Raw genomic sequence first — 19,442 nt, forward strand, 5'->3', positions numbered from 1 at the left:
TTTCTTTGACCCCCAAGTGCTCAGAAAAATCTGTCAAAATATTCCTACAATTTCTTCTTTCAGTTAAGTATTTTTATGTATTTACTTGATATAGGGGGCAGCTGCCCCCCCCTCCCTGGCTATGCCCATGCATAAACATTATGTGAAAATTAGATTATTGTTATTTTGATCCCACATGCATGTTTACAAAGAATTGCATTTGCCAACCTTGTTGCTGGGGGACAGGAGGCCTGGTTATTCTGAAGGGGAAGTGGACTGCTCTCTAAAATACCATCCTAACTGGGTGGCAACCAAATATAATGGCTGGCTACCAAGGGCATCAAAAAATGTGAACATCTGCATTCCATCTACCCTGTTGTTCAGTCACAGCAAAAACACACAGAGAGATTGTTTGTGAAACCATCAAAATGATTTATTGTCACAATGATTGAACTTTAATAAATAATAATATAATTATAATAAGGAATCGGATTACAGACAGTATTGGGGTTTTCTTGTTTTGTTTTTGTGCTAATTGCAGTCATAAAACAACTGTAAACAACAACAACCCCCCAACAATGAAATATAAAAACAAATCGCAACAAGGGGCAAGGCAGCAATAAATCCACAGAATTGATAGCCAATAGGGAACCAAGTCGAAATAAGAATCTAAATGGCAGAAACCTCAAAGCATGTTGGAAAAGAGAAACATATCCAAATGACAAGATTTGAAATCAACGCAGTGCAGATCTGGCCAATGACGACACAGTCCTATACATATCTACTCACATTGCCTCCAACTAAGTGGATACAGGATTGCAACTCCACCATTTATACTTCAGCATTTATAGAGGTTGGAAATGCTTCACATTGCTATAATCCAGGCATCCCCAAACTTGGCCCTCCAGCTGTTTGGGACTACAACTTCCATCATCCCTAGCTAACAGGACCAGTGGTCAGGGATGATGGGAATTGTAGCCCAAAAACAGCTGGAAGGCTGAGTTTGGGGGTGACTGCTATAATCTTTACAACCATCCCGTATGTCAACTTCTTCAACCAGCTGTTTCGGTCTACAACTCTCATCACTCCCAACCAGACAACAGCTGCCCTGGTTGGAGCCAATGAGAGTTGCAGTCCAACACAGCTGGGAGGGCACAAGGTTGGAAATGGATTGCCCTAAGGTAAGTCTCATGCCATCCCCACATTGCAAACGGGATCAGAGGGTAAGACTGTGAGTGACTTCTGTAAGGTTCATAGCAGAAGCTTGGGGCCCTTCTGGTTCATAGCTCACAATGCAATCCTACACAAGTGTACTCAGAAGTACATCCCCATTGTTTCCATGCATCCTGTACCCACCTACCTGGAAGTAAGCCCCGTTTAAAAGAAATTGTGTTGTTACCTACTATGCCATACAACATCAGTGTGTTTATACCTAGGGCAGCCAAGAGCCGTGCGGGAGGAATGGGCTCTTGCAACCTTTATAGGAGCATGACAAGAACCCACACCTGCTGGAATCAACTAATAAAGGTACAGGCACCATTCTCTTTTTCACATGACCACCACTAATCATTTATGCATTTGGCAGTTAACATTGATAAAATACAATATATCACGGAGGAACATGTTTTTTCAAAGCAAACCACGCATCCTAGCCAGCACCTCAGATGTCAAATGGAGCACATAAAGAAGGTGGCATTAAATGACGTGGGACTTATCACACAACGCTATACCATCTACTCAAAATCAAGCCCCACTGAATGTATGCATACTTCCCCCTCCTATTATCCTCACAACAACCCTGTGAGGTAGGTTCAGCTGAAAAGGCCCAAGATCGCACATGACTTGAACCCTGGTCTTCCCATTCCTAATCCAACCTCCAACAGCTACACCACACTGCCATTGTCCTTTGCATTAATTAATTAAACTGCAGCAACCTACTGTTCTGTACTAGAGATGCCTGAGGAACTCGTTTTATCCGTTCTGAAGCTAACAGACCTGATCTGCACTTCCCAGACTTATGTGGAATTGGAACTTAATTATCTTTCAAATTTTGGATTCTCCAAATTCTGAGAGACTGTTCTTGGCTTGCCTCCCCCTCAACCATGCATTAGAAACAGATATTTTAGGCTAAAATAGGTTTAGAAATGTACACATTTGAGATGAAATGAATTCGTACATGCATAATTTGTGATAAAATACTATTAGATTTCTTACATTTATAGCCTGCTTTCCTTCCATCACAGAATCTATATTGTTCCCAGGAAGTCACCCATTTAGGTACAGACCAGACCCAAACTCTACCTTCAGACCATACCTGCAATGTTGCTGCCATGTGTTGTCATGTTGTGGAACCCAACCAAAACATCAAAACTGGATTATTGCAATGCCTCTATGTGGGGCTTCCCTTGTGCTTGACCCAGAAGCTGAAATTCATGTTGAGTATGCAGCATTCTTGCAGACAAGTGTGAGACCCAGTCCTAGGTCCTAGGGAATCCTAGGTTACTGAGTGACAGCAGACAAGCTTCCCCAATCAATGATCTTCCCTTGAAATCTGGAGCCATGGGGAAACTCCTTGATGAAAGAGTACACACTTCAGAAGCTACACTGATGTTTAACAGGCCTGCATAGCATCATGTGTCACCTGAGTTTGCACCCAAGAACACACTAAATATGGTGTAGCCAAGTCAAAGTGGAAATACATGTCTTCAATAGGTATACCGGTAATTTTGAAAAGCTACTGGCCCGTCATTTTCTAATGCCTGTGCCAAAAAGGTTAAGTGATCCTAGGTGAAATCAGCCCCCAACAATCAGCTCAGGTCCCCCAGCTGTCTATCTCCATTGAGTCACAAGCCATATCAATGATATCACATCCCTCTTAATGACATCAATGACTACAGATAAGAGAGTTCACAGTTCAGACGTTTTCTTCTTTGCCATGGTTTTTTCCTCCTCCTCCTTCAGCATCTAGCTGTACAGAGCTGCTCTTGGTTTCCATGTGTGATCCAAATCAGCAAAGCATGGCAGACCCTAGAAAGATGGAGACCCAACACGGTCCCATTTCCATGCCAGAGACGGGCTTTAGTGGCCCAGTTCCCTGTCTCATTAGACAATCCAGAAAATGCAAAGACTAGAGTCCCAAGAAAGTTCTTGCTGTGTAGGGTATCCTGAAGAAAGATGGTTTGAAATTCAGGTCCATGTGAAACAGGAAAAGCAGGCATGCCTTCATCCGTAGTAAACGTGACCAAAAAATTCCAAGTTCTTGAAATTCCCCATCATAGTAATCTACAAAAACAAGAAAATAACAGTTGTTCATTTGGTTCAAATAGCCTCTTCTGAAACCACAATCAACACAAAAATTGCCCAGATCACTCTAAGCCATGCAATTTTTTTCAATGTAGATTATTGCTATTATTGTTGTTATCTTTATTAGTTGTTGTTTTAGCTATGGCAACTCAAAGCAACTTACAATATTTTAAGCAAAAGCAATCACATACATAGATTTTAAACATCCCACCAACGCAAAAAAAAAAAACATAGGTAGTTAAAAGCCAAAGGCCCATTAAAAAGGAGTTTTATTCCTATCCAACCAAACAAATGAGAGGGTCTCCAATTATGCAAAAGAAGACAGACAAGTCAAAGGAACCCCAGATCAATGAAAATGGTATAAAATGATTTATGAGTGGACAACCAAACTGCATGCGAAATAAGCATGTATATGTAAACATGAGTTCACAACAATACCCCCTAAGTCATCAGTTGATCTCCCAATTTCTAAAATTGTTAGAATATGGATAATGGCCTTTTGTATACATTTTTTTCACACTAAAGCTATAAAGGTGAACAAGATCAGTCCAGTACTTTGATAAAATAAGCCTCATATGCTGCCACAGGATCTCTAAGTGAGCTCTGAGTATTCTGTCCTTGAAAATAATCTACTCATATCGGTCTACTGTCTGGCGAAAAAATTGTACTGGTTTTGCCTTGGAGCTCAAATTGCTGCAAGGGCAGATTTATATGTACTACAGACACAAACTGGTTTAAGACCCCCTGCCTCCAGGAACTGTGGTTTCTAGCAGGTGGCTAGAGATAACCAAGGGACAATTCCCAAGCATGCTCACCACTACAACCCCTAGGATTCCTTGAGAGAAGCCATAAATCCAGTGGTGGCTGGTGCTGGTTGAGAATGGTAGGGCAGAAAGCAGGGAGGCTTACAGTAGGTGGCTCCAGAGAGCCAATGACAGGCATTCTAGTCTTGTCCCCATCCTCTTTCCTGCTGAGTTCTACAAGAACAACACTGAGACTAAGGTGGAGGAAGCTGTCAGGCAGTGTCACCCCCTGGATTACTTGGAAGTAAGAAGGCAGCCAAGGTGAGGGGCTGGCTGAGGGCAGAGTGAGACTGGCGGGGCAGCACCCCACTTGCCCCAAGGAAGCAGCCTCTATGATAAAACTGGCACATCAGCTCTTAGCACAGGATGTGATAACCAGGTAAAGCTGATTCTGCAGCAGCCTGCCAGAGGACCAGCTGCTCTGGAGCTCCCATCCCAGGGTTCAAGCGATGTCGGCAGAGTGAACCAATGCCAAATTGATGAGGAGCACCTGCTCCTTCTCTGCCTCACGAGCAAGGAGTGTGTGTGTGGGGGGGGGGTCCTCTACTGTGTAAATCAAAGAGAGGGAGCCACTAATTGGCAGGAGACACCCAGGCACCCAGGCACCAGCCCCGTCCGTGGGAGAAGAGGCTCTGCCATCTGCTGTCCCAAAGTTTGCACATTTGCGCCTTGGATAAATAAAGGGGAGACTAGCGACTCAGTAGGGAGACCCTGCTCTCTTTAATTTCTGCTTTTGCAAAGGCAGCTTTAGTCGCGCCAAGGTCCCTTGCAAAATAAAAATAAAAAGCTGGGGTGTTTTATTCCATGTTTTCTTGACGGTTGACTAGGGCTGGGGAGATGCCGAAAGCACAATTATCCAACCGAAAGTCCGTTGCTGTGTGATCACCCTGCAACAGTGTCAAAACACAGGTGCAATCTCCACCTTTGCCCAAGGACAATCTACCTGAGATGGGATGGTGTGTTCAGATAAACCTGTCTTTTGCTTTGGAGTAAATCACTGCAATAACTCACCCATTGCCTCTGTTCCGAGGCCCTGAACAAATTCTGCTCCTGCTCATCAGACGGCTGTTATTGTTACACAGCCACTGAGAAAGCTGGTGGTTCTGCTGGGACTTGAAGAGTAACACCACACCAAACTAGAAGTGTGAGGTTTTGACCAAAATGCACACCACACACGCATACACACACATATTCATCATAAATAAATGTCAGGGGTTTTTCTGCTTAATCGGATTCCTTCCCTTTGCCAAATTTTCTATTCATGCCCTTTGGAAAGGAGGGATTCCGGCCCCTCCTTCGCCTCACCCATCAACCATTTCATCAGCACACGGGGAGAAACTTTCTGGACAATTTAATCTCGCCAGGGTATTACTTAGCAAAACCCCTTTCACTGTCAATTTTTTCCACCCTCCTTTCTGTCCCCCCTCCCTCTCCAATCTCAATTGAATTTTGCAAGCCCCTGATATCTTTCTTTCTTCTCTTCTTGCTCCCACCCCTCTCTCTTTTGTAGAGACACATGCTATTTATGCAAATCAAGGCTTTTCATACCCTTTCCCTGGCTGAAGACCTCCAACTCAAAAACGTGACCAAAAAAAAAAAAAAGCCATATTCTCCCCCTGCTAACTCCTTAGCACAATTACACCTCCATTCTGCTCCAGGGGCCTGGGGTGGGGGGAAAATATCATTTTAAACCAATTGCACATGCTGTTTGTCTTGGATAATTACAGGGAGCCTCAGATGCTAAAAAGGTAAGAAATATTCCATTCAGAGAGGGAAAGTAGGGGAGCTTCAGAGTGTTCTGCCTACACAGCATGTTTTTTCCGTGGTTACTGGAGCTCAGTGTGTGTGTGTGTGTGTACACACAAGATTTTTGCCAGCTCTTTCACTTGCGCTGAGTTGAAGCGCCTCTAAGGCAATCATTTACATTTTTCTTTAAGCAAGAACTTTGCCTGTGCTTTGTGGGGTGGGGGTTCTTTGCAGACAGAGGAAACGGGGGAGGGGGGATAGAACACGCAGCTGACATTTCCTTATCTCAAATTACAATTTCCTGCAAATATCAAGATAATAAGGACATCAATGATCTGAAATCCAAAGTCAATTGAGCCCCCTAATCTCTCCCCTGCAGATGCACTCGCAAAAACAGGAAGGGGGTTCAGATGAGAAGCCACAAATATGGGGCGCGGAGAGCAAACTTCAAGGGATGCATGCAGGCAAAGGAGGTAGACAGGCAAGTCCGTCTGGGCCTCCTCCTCTGAATAGGCTCACTTGGACCATTGTTCTCCATCCCTCCCTTGTCTCCTGGGGAGGGCTATGCATGGGAGGGATTGGGGGGGGTTACAGAGAAAAGGGGGGGAATAGCTTCAGCAGTGGCACCCAGGAATGCATCAAAAGGAGGATAGGAGTTGGGGAGGGGGAGGGAAGAGAAACAACACACAGTGCAATAAGGGAAAGAGGAGAGAGAGAGGAGAGAGAGAGAGAGAGAGAGAGAGAGAGAGAGAATGTCAAGGACCCCCAACTAATGAATAGCAAGTTTGCCCTTGAACCTCACAGACCCAGGCCATTCCCAGGCCCCAGACAAGAGCTGAGGCATGCCTGAGCCCAGCTGTAGAGAGTCTGGCCTATGGTTTATCTCAGACACTTTGACAGGCCAGGCTGTTCCCTTGCATAGCTCAGCCTAGGCTGCCGGCTCCCTAGCAACACAGCTCAGGGCAGGAACCCAGGCTGAAGGCTTGCCTGCTGCATACAGAGGAAGGAGGAGGTGAGACGGTGGTGGTGGTGTGCAGCGGCAGCAGCATGGAGGGAAGAAGCTGGGAAACTCACAGCAAAACACACACAAAGGAATTACATAGCAGATCCCTAGTGCCCAGAGCACTTCTCAGCCCTGGACGGTAGACCAGTACTACGTGTAATCTTCACATTGCAGGCGGGTGGGTAGGGTCAAGGCTGAAATCATAGCTCAGAGGGAACCTGACTAGCTTAAGCGGTGCAGAGTAGGTTGTCTTCCATCACTTGACCATGACTCCCTACCCTCCAGCATCCTCTACCCAAGGCAGTTACCTAATGGTAGGGTCAGCCCTGAGACCAGATGAACTTAAAGCAGGAACAAGTGGGACACTTTTCAGCCCGAGGGACACATTTCCTTGTGGGCAACTTTCCAGGGCCGATGTGCTAGTGATGGGTGGCATCGGACGCAAAAGTGGGTGTACATTTTACATTGTACAATAGGCTGGTTTCGATAAACACTCACAGATCCCGCTCTGACATCTGCAGTTGAGCAAAGGCATTGCCGGCGTTCAAAGACACATTCCAAGCAGGCAAGGCACTCAAGGAGATTGTGAAACAAGCCGGAGAGGGGCGTGGCCTGGGGAAGAGCTCTGAAGGCTGGATAGAGAAGCCTGGAGGTCCATAGTCATTGTGTGTGTGTGTGTGTTGTGTGTGTGAATGATTTCTTATTGAACAAAAACATGTGTGTTGTCTCTCTTTTTCAAACTGTGATTCTACAATACAGTTTCATTTGTTGTGAAACATTAGTATTATATACAATATTACGTTGGGGGAAAGGGGGGAAAGAGAGGGGATGATGAGTGGAGAGGTCAAGTGGTTATGCTTGTGGGATATGAAACACAAGAGCAGTCAAGTACAACATCCCTAGAGTGGACATAGAAGGGGATGTCTGGTCCAGCCAGTCAGAACTTCCTGTTTCTCCTGGGCTGGACAGACTTCCTCTACATGTACTGGAGGTGCGTGTGGCCTCACCTGTGTTCAGGTAACAAAAGCAAAAGAGCCAGACGCCATCTTCCTCTTTTTGACTTCACTCTTAGGAAGCAACATCTTCTTAGCCAAAGATGCTCCCTTATAGGATAGTATCCAAGTATGTAACTTCACTAAGCTAAAGTCTGCCTTCTGGGATCCTTTTGTGAACAGAAAGTGTAAGTAAACTCTTTTTATACTTTTATAGAAGACTGTGTTGTGTCTTATCTTTTAAGGGGGAATAAGGGGGGAAATACCAGGACATTATACCAGGACTCTATTATTATAGAGCTGTAAAATAGACCTGTAAGTCCAGAGTTTAAAATGACTAATTGTGGGTTCTGCTGCTTTTAAAATTGTTGCTTGTCTTTAATTGCTGTTGGTTTTGTGCTTGTCAGCCTTCTTTGTTTTTAGGTTTCATTTCTTTCTTAAATGCCAAGCCTGTGTGTGTGTGTGTGTGTGTGTGTGTGTACACACACAACTAGGCAGGAATCTAATAATAATATAATAATAATAATAATATAATAATATAATAATAATATTCTGCAAAATCTTCAGAGATGAAATCCATCAAGAGAGAGGAGACTGCAAACTGCTGCCCAATTTGGAGCACCATGGGAGGGGATTCTGTCCAGGAAGCAGCAGGGAGGAAGCCAGCAGAGCCAGTTCTGATCCGTTGCCCACCTATTTGGAAGTGTTGCTTGCCAGCTTTTCAAGCAGGGTAGGGCAAGCTGCCGCCACCGCTACCCCCCCACCGTTGCTTGATGCAAATGCCACTGGCCAAATTCCAGCTTGGAAGATTACAAGGTGAAGCTCAAATTGACAGCATACGCTTTGAATTAAAGAAAGCGACCCCTTTCCCCACTTTCAGAGAGTGGCTGCTTGGTGCTGATTAGCATAGAATGGCTCTCTCCTCTAGCCTCTGGAGCTGCCTCTGAGCAGTGGGAAACACACACACACACACACACACACACACACAACAATCTATCCATACCACAGCTTAACTTCCTTTGATTAGCAGAATACAGAGCCCTTTAATGATGAACTTGCAAGTAAATATTGATGTTCTCAATCAGGACTGGGGAACTTCGCAACCAGTGGCAATGTGTCCCTCGTGTCCTCTCTATCTGCCCGACAAACTCTGCCATCACTGATCCTGCTTTGCATCCTCCTTGAGTGTAAAGCCTGAGGGTCCACCTTCACTATGGTGCTGCACCAGCTCTGGATGAGTCAAAACAGGCCACAACGTTATTGAATATAGATGAAGAGGTTTGCTTGGGCATGGGGCAATCTAAATACTTCCGGCCTGCCCACCGGAAGTGAGGCGTGGTCAGTCCAGGTGGGGGTTTTCTAAGACTTATATTCATAGGGGCGACCCTGCAGGGACTGCCATCTGGGGGTGTGTCATCTGCCCTAGCCCCGCCAGGCACACGGACATGGCCACTCCCCCCTGATCCCTTTAACGGGATACCTCAGCATTTAGAGGGGCAGGCGTAGGACTACAACCTCTCCTCCAGCCAAAACAAGGATTGCTCCAATGCTCAACTAGTTGTGAAGATTGCTATGAGGCAGGGTTTGTTGTGATGCTAATCTGCCACTCCTTGTCCGGGAAGAAGGATGGGATATAGAAGAAATATCTCTCTCCTCTCTCTCTCTCTCTCTCTCTCATCTCTCTCTCTCTCTCTCTCTCTCTGTGTGTGTGTGTGTGTGTAGAATCAAAGAACACCATTGCAAAAACCAAAAAGCAGCCCAGCGGCAAATCACCCAGGAACCCAACAGAGCATCGTTGGAAAATAAGCACAACAAAATGACTTCCACACAGCATTGGGCCCAGTCCCAAAGGAATGCTGATGGCAGGGCATACCATCTGTGTGTCTCTTCACTGCAAAGCTAGGCAAGCGGGTCTCTGTGTGTGTGTGTTGTTGTTGTTGTCATCGTCCGTCCCCCTGCCTTTCTCGCCTGCTTCCTTTTTTCCACCTCATAAGCAAAGTCCAAATAAAGCTCCCATCCCCACTCCCATCTTTGCCCTGTGCTCATGTTCCCGGCAGGCAACGAGATGCAAAGCCATGCTTGGAATCTGATTCCCCGGCTTTAAGCTCCGCTCTGCCGGCAAAGTGCAGCTCGAAAGCTCCCCTGTCACAGTTACAAAAGCTCAGAACAGCCCTTCCCTGGATAATCGCACTTATCTCCAGATTAAGAAGAAGGGAGCTGCAGCTGAGGCTGGTCATGTGGGATGGGATGGGGGCAAATCTCTTTTAAACAATCCCCCATGTAACTGTATACACACACACACACCCCTCATTCCCACTTGAAAACAAAAGAAGAAGAAGAAGAAGAAGAAGAAGAAGAAGAAGGGAGTGATGTGAAAGCCAGATGAACTGGACCCTGATGGAAGGAAAGGTAGTTTAAGCAAGTTCAGTTTTTCTGTTTTTATCTTGCATTTTTATGCTGTGAACCGCCTTGAGATCTTCATATGAACAGCGGTATACAAATTTAATAAATGGATAAAATATAAACTAAGGCTGAAGATGGACTTTAATAGTAGTCATATTTGCTCATAGGGGTTGCAAAGCCATCAAAACCTGACAAACTGCGGTTAACTTTAACTATGTTTGCTGCGAAACAAGCAGGCTACAAACCATAGTTTGAGATGCTGGGCTGTTTCTCAACAAATCACACCTACCATTTATCACAGTTTAGGGTTTGGACATAATGCTAAACTGTGGATTAATCTAAAATGAAAGAGGAAGCATTCCAATCTCCTCCTCACAGGCAGGTTGAAGGGAGGAGGCCGCAAGAACAAGGTTTACTGCAGCTCATCATAACACTAAACCATGGTTAACATTCTGCGCAAACCAGATCAGAGAATTTAGCATTTATATTTATATTGATATCCCACCATTCCTTGAAGGAGTAAAGGGTAGCATGCATGGTTCTTCCTAGCCCCAACCCATTTTATCCTCACAACAGCCCTGTGAAGTAGGCTAGGATGAGTGAGTGAGTGAGTGAGTGAATATCTCAAGGGCACCCTGTGAGTCGTTCAAGGCTGAGTGGGATTTGGTTGTGGATTCCCTAGTTCTGGTCCAACGCTTTAACCAGCCCACTGATATGACAGAGCCATCACTGACCACAGTGTACACAAGGGGGAAGGGACCTAGTACCTTCCAGATGTTGTTCGACTCCAACTCAATGGTAAGAGATGATAGAAGTTGCCAATCTATCAACATCTGGAGAGGTAGTGGCTCCCCACTCCTGCAGTGCACACAAGCACATACACAAACAACTAATGTTTTTTTTTTGTGTGTGTGTGTGATGTTCACACACTCACCCTTCTTTGACCAGGGATGGCAATGGAGTAAAGAGCCTGTGTGCACCACATGTTTCTATCATGCAACTTCACCCGTTTAAAAAGGAAAATTAAAACTGGTCACATCTATTCAGCCATGAAGTTTTAAAAATAAGAGAGAGAGAAAGAAAGATACTCAGGATGTTGGGACTCCATCCCTGATGGTGTTCAAAGCACTTCACAAGACAGCTTCTCAGTAATCCTTACAATGGATCTGTAAGGTAGCTGACTTAGGGTTATCCCTATGGTAGGGGTATCTGCAAGACAGATTTGGGGGAGAATGGCATGCCTGTTGTGAAGCCACTTTTAGTCCATTTCTAACAGAAATATGGAGTGAAAATGTTTTTCATTAGCTATGATAATGTGAGCTAGGTTTAATTTGTGACTGATTTGAATTCAAGACTTTCCAGCCCAGCCCAACCCACCACTAGCACAAGGGGTCTTGTGCTAGGGAACATGTGAGTTGCAATGTTGTGTGACAGAGGAAACAGATTGTGCAATCTATTGTGCAACGAAGTTACCAGCTACCTGCTTATGCATTCTCTTGCACAACACTCCTCTGGAGCAAAACACTTCCCCGGTGGAATAAGTATATGGCTAGGTAACTATCTTTGTGCTACATTCAATACACCCTTGTGTTTCAGAGCTGTAGCACTGCAAGAGAAAAGGCCCAGCTCCCAGGCTCACTTGCTTACAGCCACCACATCCCTTGAGTGGAGCCATGCCTAAAGAGGCATATCTCAAATAAAGATCCTGCATAAATATACATTTTGGAGTAGAGGGCTTAGGGTTTTCTTTTCTTTTGCTCTGCTTTGTTTCAACACTGACTTACTTTTCACAAATCAGTTTTGCAATTCCACCCCCCCAAAAAGCCAAAGTAATAGAACTGTCTTTCTTTATACCAGCTTCTAAGCTGACTACAACCTACTGAAATAGCTCTTTTCAAATGGCCAGTGAATGTTGTGGGGAGAACGGTACACAGGATCACTGCTGATTGCTCTGAATATTCAGAACAAACTTGCAATTGCCTAGGTTCTCTGCACACTACCTCGTACAATGGGGGGGGACCCCTGAAATCTGTACAGAAAGGGAGTGTATATGCCAAGCACTAAAACAAAATTCAGGCCATAAACTGTTAGGAGATTCCTTGGCTATGTTGCCATCTAATAACGGCTGTGATGGTGTATGGGGGCTGCAAATAGGGACGGCAGGTGAGAGCTCAACCCCTACATTACAAAAGTCATATAATAATATTAGCATATTTAAGTATTAAATAGGGTGGCCAATGATGTGTCCTACTTATAGAGGACTATTCTGTATTTGGTGTCCTCCACTTGAAGGAATGTCTGGTCTAAGTCCAATTTAAGATAAAAGAATGGTACGGATAGCAGAAAGAAGACTTGGGCCGCAGACTGGGCAGGCACATGGGTCACTGAGTCACAACCACCACCACCACCACCCTGCTTTGGTGTGATATGTTGTTGTCTTTCTATTTAAATTATAGTAATTATGCTGAAATGGGCATACATACATATATACAACACATGCAAATTCTGTACCACCCTTGCTTGTTCTCTTTTTTGGCAATATGTAAGATGAGACCCTAACATTAAAGTTGCTACCTGGAACCATGGGAGGGGGGGCACAGCTTTGAGTCATCCTCTGCCACTCTGCCATATTTCAGATCAGATACAATTATTCCACAGGAACACACAGGTTTAAATTGCACTGGGTTTTGTCTGCTTTGCCATTTGAACCTGAATATACCCAAAAGCAGGCCGCTGACCACAGCAATGGATCTTGCCCTGACATACTCAACACACACACACACAAAACACAGAGTCGAATCCAATGAAGCACTAAATTGAAGCCACTTTAACTGGTAACTGGTTGCCGGTTCATTTCTGGGTCCAATTCAAAGTGCTCACGTCAGTGTTTAAACGACTAAATGACCTGGGCCCACCTCCTTCCCTAGAGACCTTCCCAGGTGTTGCTAACAGCAGAGGGGCCTCTATTGGTTGTTCTGTCACTCTCTCAGGAGCTTGTGGGGGTTGGCCCAGGAGACGGCATTCTCTGTGGCAGCCCATACGCTGTGGAACTCCTTCCCCACAGAGCTGTGTCTGGCATACAGCTTTTGGTGAATGCTTTACCCTAGTTTTTGACACTGGAGATGCATATTTTAGGACACACCTTATTTATGTGGTGTTTAATGTTTTATTCTGTTGTTAACCTTGTTTTCAACCTTGGTTTTTTTTTACTGTAACCTGCCCTAGGACCTTAGGGTGAAGGTGGGTGATTAATCATAACAGTAACAACAACGCTTGTTGCACTGGCAGGACGTTGATGTGCAAGGGAAAACACAAGTCTATTACTCAAGATAGTTGTGCAATGGATTACACAATAATCAGCTGTTTCACAACAAGAACCTGCAAGAGGAAACAGAAGCATAGATTGCTATTTGCCCAACAAGCTTCTGCTCACACAACTGTTGCATTGGGATTCCTTTGTTGCCCAATAATGCTGTCCAGTAACACAAGGGCTTTTGCACTAAAGGACAGAGGGTGTTAGATAAGGCCACATATCTTTTTAAAATATTTCAGGAGGAAATAAGAACCCTTCCCCAGACTGGAAAGTGAAATTATTTCCTGGGAGAGAAGGGGAAACAGCATGGAGGTGGAGAGAATAGAGGGAAGATTTTTTTTTTTTAAGTGTACACACACATACACACACACACATACACACGCCTGATCCCCAAAGAGGAAAAAACCTAGGATATACTCTATGCACATGGCTTAAGTGTTGCTTTCATTGAATTGCTTACTCTCTGTCTCTTGCCGGAACGGCTCATTTGGCTCATTTGACTACGTGACTCTGATTGTGCCAAGAAGCCTTGGCAAAGGCAACTCATTTCCTGCCATGGATTCATTAAGAAGCTTTGCTCACATGGAAAGACATATATAATATATTTATCCCAACCAGAAAATCCCCCACATATCAACTCGGCGAGGACTTTTTGATGGAGCGATGTTTTGCCTGGTGATCGGATTTAAATGAGAAGGTGACTGGTCAAGCAATAAAGAAAACTGGTGGGGGAGGAGGAAGGGGGAGGGTTTTGCTTGGATGAATCACTGTTGGGTAGGCACAGATTTTGTGGGAAACTCTCAAAGTTCTTACCTTTCCTATTTAAAGGAACGGAACATCATCAGCGTTTGACAAATCGGCTCATATTACCCGGCACTTGATGACTCACAGCTCAAAGGTGTGAAGCAGATTCATGGAACCATTTGAGTTACCACCAGGTGATAATAAATATGAATACAGTTTCTGCTAACCCAGAAATAACGCTGCAGGTTAAGAACTTTGCTTCAGGATAAGAACAGAAATCGTGCTCTGGTGGTGTGCAGTGGCAGGGGAGGTCCCACTAGCTAAAGTGGTGCTTCAGGTTAAGAACATTTTCAGGTTAAGAACGGACCTCCGGAACAAAGTAAGTACTTAACCAGAGGTACCACTGTAATAGGTCAATCTAGCTCAGTACTGCCTACACTGACGGGCAGCAGCTCTCCAGGGTGGATACATTTCCATCACTACCTGGAAACGCCAGGAATTGAATCTGGGAATTTCTGTATACAAAGCAGATGCTCTGCCATTGAGCTGTAGCCCTAGCCCACTTCCTTCCCCGGGCTCAAGGCAGCTCCCCATAAAGCAGCTTAATGTCCCAGTCAAAAATGAGACACAGTCTTTCAGTCAATCCAGTCACCAGCAATATACTAACGGCAATCTCAATTCTCAGAGTGAAGGCCCTTTCCCAGACAAACCTAATGGTACCCCAACCACGGTCGGAGGCAATGATGCTTCCAAATACCAGTTGCTGGAATCACAGGAGGGAGCAGTGCTGTTGTGCTCAGGTCTTTCTTGTGAGTTTCCCACGGGCCTCTGGTTGGCCACTGTGAGAGCAGGATGCTGAGCTAGAAGGGCCACTGGCCTGATCCAGCAGGGCCCCCTTCTTTTGAGGGAGGTATCAGATTAGGGGAACTCCTAGGCTTTAAAAATAAATAAATCACTTTTTAAAAAATGTTTGAAAAGGGGAGGGAATTTCCAAAAACCAGCCCAGAATATACAGAGCAGGTCCCACTCGTCTTTCTAAACAGCAGAATTGAAAATAATTAAAAGAAGAAGAGAAGAGTTTGGATTTGATATCCCGCTTTATCACTACCCGAAGGAGTCTCAAAGCGGCTAACAATCTCCTTTCCCTTCCTCCCCCACAACAAACACTCTGAGTTGAGTGGGGCTGAGAGACTTCAAAGAAGTGTGACTAGGCCAAGGTCACCCAGCAGCTGCATGTGGAGGAGCGGAGACGCGAACCTGGTTCACCAGATTATGAGTCCACTGCTCTTAACCACTACACTACGCTGGCAGAGAAACTAAGCAGTATGCCTCTGAATGCCATTGGCAGGGAATCACAAGCGGGGAAGAGTGCTGGTCTTTCTTGTGGTTCTCTCATTGGGGCATCTGGCTGGCTACTGTGAGAACAGGATGTTGCACAATGCTTCCTGCCCTTTATGGAATGACTGAAAAACCCAAGTATGCTTAGCCTGGGGAAGAGAAGGTTAAGGGGACTGGATGACTGTCTCTTGAGTAACCGGAGGTCTGCCATACAGGAGATGGAGCACGCTTGCTTTCTGTTGCTCCACAGGGCAGGATTAGAACTAATTGCAAGGAAACAGATGTCATGTAACCACTAGGAAACACTTCCTGACAGCAAGAACTGTTCAACAGTGGAACTATCTGCCTCGGGGTGGGGATGCAGACTTCTCATTCAGTGGATGTATCAAAGCAGAGACTGTACAGCCATTAGCAGTGATATTGCAGTTGCTTTAGGAGAGGGTTAGACAACGTGATCCTCAAGGTCACTTCCAACTCTGAATTTCTACGATTCCTCTGCCTTTATTTCTATAACCAAGCTACTCATCCTTGCCTTCAATGGTGAAATTTATTCCCCATGACATTTCATACTCACATTTCTCTTGTACCTTCCATCATGCTTCCACTATTATTATTATTATTATTATTATTATTATTATTATTATTATTAATTATTATTATTATTATTCCATCCTTCATCAGTCCAGGGCAGGTAACAGCAATTTAAAATTCCATATTAAAAACAATCAAAACGAACTACAGTCAGAGGAAAAGGATGGATCCTGAAAACACCTTATCACTAGGGAGAATGTCTTATTTCCTTGATCAGAACCAGGAACAAACAGAGGAGGAGCAGCTAAGAAAGGGGATTCTCATAAAGTGAGTGAGAAGAGTTCTCTGTCTCTCTCTGTCTCTCTGTCTCTCTCTCTCTCTCTCTCTCTCTCTCTGACACACACATACAAATGTACACACACGTTCTCCCCCTCTCTCCCAGTGTTTCAATTACTACAAGCCATGGTCCTGTATACTCCTTTCTTGTTGTGTTGTGTTTTAAGTCACAGTCCCCGCACAATACATAAATAATATGGCCATATGTATTTAGAGGTTGGGGATTACTGTGTAAACTGTTCGTATCTTTTATTTCCCACATAGCTCTGTCCATGGTACTACAGGGCTCTTTCCCAAAAGCCTTCCACTATAAGACAAATTTAAAGGAATTCCCTAAAACACATTACCCACAACATCACACCCACCCCCTCCTAAGTACTGTATTTTTTCTGTGTATAAGACAATCTGGAAAAAGAAATTAGTCAAAAATTGGGGGTCGTCTGATACATGGATGGTGAATGCATAGGGGTTCAGGCTTGGGGGCTCTGGCGACCTTCCCTCGACCCCCAAAAAGCTCAAAGTTGTTCTGTTTGATGTTTAAAATATTGATTTCTTAATTTTGGGTTCAAAAAATAGGGGTTGTCTTATACATGCGGGCATCTTGTGCAAAGAAAAATACAGTAACTGCTTATGTTTTTAGCAGTTCTTCTTTTTATCTGTAAGCTGCCTTGAGTCCCATGAGGGGGAAAACTGGAATATATATATATATATTGATGGTAATAACAACAATCATGGGGGAAAGGTGTGATGTGCTGATAGACATTTAGAAAGGAAGCAATGAAACCTTTTATTTCCAGCACCAAACGCTAAGACCATAATGATAAGTTCTACTTGAAGTTCAACTTTTGATTGATACTTATTTTAATTAATGTCAGACTTTCAGCATGAAGAACTTAAGCACTGTTGGACCGTTTTGTTAAAAACTGCTGTTGATCACAACCATTATTACTTTAAAGTTTGATTTCACTTGAAATCGTGTGTGTGTGTGTGTGTTGTGCTATTTATTAACAACTTTTCCCCACTGTCCAACAAATAATGTTTTCTGGACAATGAACAATACAGTTCAACGGCCATTTTTTCAAAAAAAAAAAGCAACAAGCAAAAAACAAACAGAACAGTCACAATATAAAAACAGGAGAGATACTACAAAAGGAGCAAACCATATATAAAAAAGCATAAAAAACACTAAAAGATCTTAAGCATTTTAAAATGCCTGCAAAAATAAAGAGGAATTTACCTGGTAATGAAAATATTCTAGTGTGGATCCCAAGCAAGTCTATTTGGGGAAGGTATTCCATACACACACACACACACACACACACACACACACACACACTGTTTGGGTACTTCCCGTGAGATATAAAACAAATTCAATATATACATGCTCCAAAACACCACGGCAATTTTTTAAAAAGGACATTTGCAAGTATCTCACTTAAAGTGAAGGCCATATGAAGGGTACCCCAAAATACTTTATGGTATTTTTTGCAGATGAACTAGACAGATGAGAGAAAACCCGCTACAGAAGCCAGCACCTCATCACAGAGCAAGCCAAATTACATATAAGTTAAATTATTGACTTGTGGTAGTTAGGGATGGATGAGCCTGCCAACTTCAGCTCACCTCCACTTCACATTTCTCCAATCTTAAATTCAGCTCTCTACATTTCTTCAGCAATCTATGATTTTTTAAAAATCCTCAAGAAAATTCATCAGCATTTTAGTGTGCTTTTACCCTTTAAAAAAAACACATTTTGTATGCAATTTTCCTTAATAGACACATTTTGGAAAAGCAATTTCCCCTAATATAATGTTTGTTGATTTCAATAGCATACGCATCTCTGGCTGCAGAAATGCATTGCAAATTTCAGAGAGTGCCAATTTCAAAGGATAGCTGTGTTTTGGTTTACATACACCGCTTTGCAAAGGGCGACTTTGGTATGTTGGCTTTTAAATGTGAACTTAATCAAATTTCTCCCCAATTCCTAGTGGGACTTTAGCTGGCTTTCACACACCTGAGTTGCATTTGGGGAGTAGGAGATGTATGCACACCCAGTAACACATGCACACCCAGATACAACAACACAGCAAAGCCAACTGCAGGTTTTCTCCAGTGTGGAGTATATGGATGTGAAAGTGGAAATAATGAATACTGAAATAATGAATTGTGAATTAACCACTGCAAGTAGAAAACCCGAGATCTATGGGATGGTTGCCAAAAAGAATATGAATTCCACCATTACAAATGGCCAATTAACAAACATAGTGCTCCTGCGCTTTTGCAATAAAGTGCAATCTCATCTATCCAAAATGGCCAGGGGATATCCAAAACGCGCAGATAATCAGAAATTTAGTACACAGGAGTGATAATTTACATATCATTATACTGACACAAAACTCCTTGGGTGATAACACAATGAATTGGGACTGTTGTTCTATTTGTATAACAGATACACAGGTAATAATAATGATAATGCAATTGGGGGAGGGAGTTGCATTTGACAACCTGGTTATGAATTGTGCAAATGTGACAAGGTTCTTCTGTTGGGGCATCACAGTCTCTTTCAACTAGCACGTAAAATGAACAAGATCAAACCAAAAGTCCACCTAATGCAACTTTCAGTTTTTAACAAGGATGTGTATGGCCCGATGCTTATGGAAATTCAGAAACAGGGTATGTACAGAAATATACTACCACTATACCAGGAGGTTTCACTTTGCCGATTATGGCTAATATCCTTTGAAATGCAGAAACTGTGACAAAGTGTTGCAGTGAATCCTCATGCCCAACATGCATACTCCCATTCCGGGATCCTAAACAGACAGTTCCTGCCCTCTCCCTCTCCCTCTCTCCCTCCCTCTCCCTCTCCCCAGCTTTCTATTTTAATTTTTCCAGCTGACACTCAAGACTCTTTGTTTGTCTGCTTTCAGACTTAAGTTTGTTTGGTTTTT

General features: G+C 43.8%; 1 long non-coding RNA gene across 1 annotated transcript in view; it reads right to left on the minus strand.

The window, feature by feature from the left end:
* Positions 1-2,490: 2,490 nt before the first annotated feature.
* Positions 2,491-19,442, minus strand: part of LOC117056846 — a 48,821-nt gene continuing 31,869 nt past the window's right edge. The window contains exon 3 of the long non-coding RNA XR_004427770.1: positions 2,491-3,261. This is a non-coding gene — a long non-coding RNA (uncharacterized LOC117056846). The remainder of the gene's footprint in view (positions 3,262-19,442) is intronic.

Source organism: Lacerta agilis, chromosome 13 (genome assembly GCF_009819535.1).
Source record: "Lacerta agilis isolate rLacAgi1 chromosome 13, rLacAgi1.pri, whole genome shotgun sequence".
Classification (NCBI taxonomy): Eukaryota; Metazoa; Chordata; class Lepidosauria; order Squamata; family Lacertidae; genus Lacerta; species Lacerta agilis.